This window comes from Bidens hawaiensis, unplaced genomic scaffold, assembly GCF_021521415.1.
Source record: "Bidens hawaiensis isolate Kalapana, Puna unplaced genomic scaffold, B.hawaiensis_p1.1 tig00002839_1, whole genome shotgun sequence".
Lineage (NCBI taxonomy): Eukaryota > Viridiplantae > Streptophyta > Magnoliopsida > Asterales > Asteraceae > Bidens > Bidens hawaiensis.
In genome coordinates, this window is record NW_027491153.1 from 2,324,627 (window position 1) to 2,328,838 (window position 4,212).

General features: G+C 37.0%; 1 pseudogene; it reads left to right on the plus strand.

Annotated features, from left to right (window-relative positions):
• The first annotated feature begins 2,801 nt into the window (after window positions 1–2,801).
• Window positions 2,802–3,954, plus strand: LOC143621391 (RING-H2 finger protein ATL2 pseudogene; annotated as a pseudogene).
• Window positions 3,955–4,212: the final 258 nt, after the last annotated feature.

The window sequence follows — 4,212 nt, forward strand, 5'->3', positions numbered from 1 at the left end:
AACTGATTGGACTCAAACAGAACCCTAACTTTAATACAACTCGAGACCGATGGTCAATAACTAACATATCAGACACATTGTTAAGTTTGACACTTAGCCTTTAACCTATTGACACTTCTAGCCTAAATCTTTTAGGATCTTGCTAATAAGACACCCACCTTTAAAATTCAGACACCCTTCATATGGATCGTATAGCTTATACGAGTCGTATAGACTTCCGTACTCTGACATTCACCAGCTTTTGGGAAAATGTGTTTAACCATCTTAAACGAGTCGTATGACTTATATGAGACGATGCTGATATTTATACGAGTAGTATAGCCTATACTACTCGTATATTGCCCATACACCCTCTAGACGAATAGTATAACCTATACGAGTCGTCTTAGATCTTTATACACCCAAGACCGTCTCCAAGAATTGTTAAAAAAAAATAATTTGGCCAAAGGCGAAAAAAATTTGAGCCTTAAGTAAAAGGGTGTTTTTGTTGGGTTAAACAATTTACTTTTTGAATGAGCTTATTTGATTATGATTTGATTTGTATAAAAAACTTTTTAAATAAAAATAGAGTTAAAATGTTTCAACTGAGACTAGAACCCACAACCTTTTAGTCATAAGTTATTCTCATTTGCCATTAAATGAATCTAGTGATTGTGTAATTAAGTTTAAAAATCAAATATACATATTGCTTTTCACACACACACACATACATATATATATATATATATATATATATATATTTCAAAAAAATATAAAACAAAAGAAACTCTTTATCATAAAAATAATAAAAATTATAAAAAAACGCAAAAATAAAAAAAAGTAAAAAACAAAAACATATTATTTTTCATTATGGTTTCATAAAAAATTAAATAAAAAAATATCGGTTTGGCAAAACTATACATAATTCAAATTATCTCGTATAACTTATACAACTCGTATATGCCTCCACTCGTATCGACCTTCTCGTATTAACTGGTCAACGGATATTGACAAAAAACTGCCACCTACAAGTAGTATGAGCTATAGATGGATCAGGGTGTTAAAACAATAAAATAGATGTTTGAATAGACAAGGCATCTTTTAATGAACCAGAATAGGCTATCAAGTTGACAAAAATATAATAAAAGGAACCAATAGACCCAAGTACATTATTCCTTAGAATTATTTTACTAATACTACTTTCTAAAAGTTATAGTATCTTTGATTCAACTAATTATCATTATCAAACGTTTGCAAAAATTTAACATATGGTTACAAAAGCAAACAAAAAAAAATTAAGTAGATGGTAAAGCTAATCACATTTAGTAAAGTCAAACCCAAAATAAACACTTATACATGTAGTTGACTAATGACCGGGTATAATGTGATAGAGTGACGGGTTCATAAATTTAATTATGTGGGTCAAAAATAACCAATAAAAATGAACTACACAAAAATAGAAAAAAAAACTTCATTAAATGTAACAAACAAAATACGTATTATAATTGTCTAGGTGATTTCATATTCTAGAAATGTTCAATTATAACTTAATTCGTAACATTTTTGAATGATTCTTTTTCAATACTACAAATTACACAAGCACTCAAATAATACTCACAGATTCAATTACGGAATTTTACAATCTTTACAGTTGAGAAACCCTTTCAAATGCTTTTACATTGTATGCTAACCAATTACAAGTCGAGCTGAAACACCATCTCTTTTATTATGATGAATTCTGTTCCTATTGATGGGTTTCCAAAAAAGATTATCAACTAAACTAGGTCCTAACTTCCTCCCGATCCTCTCTTCTTCCATCTTTCAAAATTAGAGACGACAATTCTCAGCATGATGAGAATAAATGGTATTCGGGTTGACTAACATAACTCGTATGTAAAATAAGTCAAACCGAACATTAACATGTTTAAGACGACACAGATGTTGCGTCCTTGTGTGGGAAAAGGTTTTAACGTAAGTGCAAAGGTACCTAAATGTAGGGATGGAAAAAAAGCCCGAGCCCGACGGGTACACCCGAAACCCGAAATAAATGGGACGGGTATACCCGAGGCCCGATGGGTTTGGGCGGGGTATGGGATTAGGATTTAAAAATTTTCGCGGGTACGGGACGGGTATGGGATTAGATGATACCCGGCCCGATTACCCGAATACAAATACCCATTTACCCGAACCTTATACCCGAATTATATACCCGAAAAATTCTTTGTATTTCATAGGTTGTGAAGCATATATATAGAAGATTGTATAAAAATTATAATGATATTATTTATTTATTGTCATTCTTTTATATATGTAGTGCATTATATTTAAATTTGTAAGAATTGTTGTATGAATAAATGGTATAAAATAATTATAATGATTAAAAAATGTATTTGAAAGTCCCAACGGATATACCCGATACTCGCGGGTATGCCCGATACCCGACGGGTAGTTACCCGACAAATACTCGACAGGTAATGGGCCGGGTATGAGACACGGTTTTACAAACGAATACGGGTATGGGATTACCAATACCCGACCCGAACCCCGCCCGTTGTCATCCCCACCTAAATGGCTAAGTCATCTCACAACAAAGGACCCCACCAGGAAGGGCAAGTTAGTCATTAGTTGTTCCCGCGTCAAAGGTTGGCATCTTCCAGGCAAATGTCAATAATCAACGAAAGCCACTGTCTGAAACCCAACACCAACTTCAAGTCTCCAAGGAACCAACCTCGAAGCTTCCTATTTCCCTCGTCTTCCTCCTTATACTGTCTCTTCTCATTCCATTTTTAAATAAATAAATTTATTCAAACCCATACTAACCCACTTCATATTATAGTACCTTTAACACTAACAACCAAACCTCCATCACCTCATTCTCAAACCACCCAATGTCTTCAGATTCTCCCATCAACAACAACCACAACCCATGGCCCAACCAAGATTCCTCAAAAAACTACGCTCTTTCCGGCAGAATCATGCTGGCCTCTGTCGTCATTGTATTCTTCCTCGTCATCCTCCACCTCTACGCACGTTGGTACCTCCTTCGCCTCCAGTTTCGCAACCGTCGTAACCGCCGCCGTAGCCGGTCAACCCGTATCATATTCTACGTCGATAATAATAATAATAACACCGGTGGCCTTGATGCCACCGTGCTAAAGTCACTTCCGGTGTTCGTGTACTCCGAATCCGACGTGGACATGCCGGAATGTGCTGTATGTTTGTCGGAGTTTGAACCTGGGGAAACGGGTCGGGTTTTACCGAAATGCAAGCATGGGTTTCACACCGGGTGTATTGACATGTGGTTTTCTAGTAACTCCACTTGCCCCCTTTGTCGTACGCCAGTGGAAGCTGTGGAAACGCAGGATACGACGTCGTTTCAAGATAATAATAATAATAGTAATATTAATAATAATAAGATGAAGCATGATGACGTCGGATCGAGTGGTGATAATAGGATGAAACGGGTTGACGTCAGAATAGAAGTACCCAACCGGACCGAGTTGACGGCGGGTGAGACTGAGTTGCACATGACGTCACCGAGTCAGGGGTTTAGGTCACCGGGAGGAAGGTTACTGTCGAGGATAATAAATATGAGTAGGAAGTCGCCGGCGGTGTCGCCGGGTTCTGGTGTGGGGCCCAGTTGTGTACGGGTGGGCACTGAGTTGGATGTTGAGTCAGGTACCGAGCCAAGTCGGCCAGAAGGTTTTAGGTGAAATTACGAAAGTGGGCATGGTGGCGGCTGAGTTAGAGTGTGTCGAGACAAATACACGTGGCGTGATGTCGAAATGGTTGTGTTTGGTTCGTGAACTCGTGATGGTGGATGAGGTTGTAGTGGAATTAGTTTCCTGAAAAAGTGTGTAGAGTTGTAGATATTTATGGATTTATATTCTTTTCTTTTTATATATATATATTAATGGAAGATAATAAAACCTGTATATAATTTTTACTAGTTTCAACTAATGATTTTTTTAACCATTTACGGGGACTTATATTCATAAAATGCATGTCATTTTGACCACCAATTTCCCAACTTTAGCCATCCCTTTAAACTAATGCCCAAAATAGTTATCTTGATCCGTCCAATCTGATAGAATATGCAAGGGAGCCAACAAAACACAACCACCTTTAAAATTATGCAACGTGTCAATGGATCCAGCAGAATACGAAAGGGATATGACGGAATACGCATTGGCAGCGGATCTAGTGATGGAAGAGTTTTCCAGCGACTGTAAT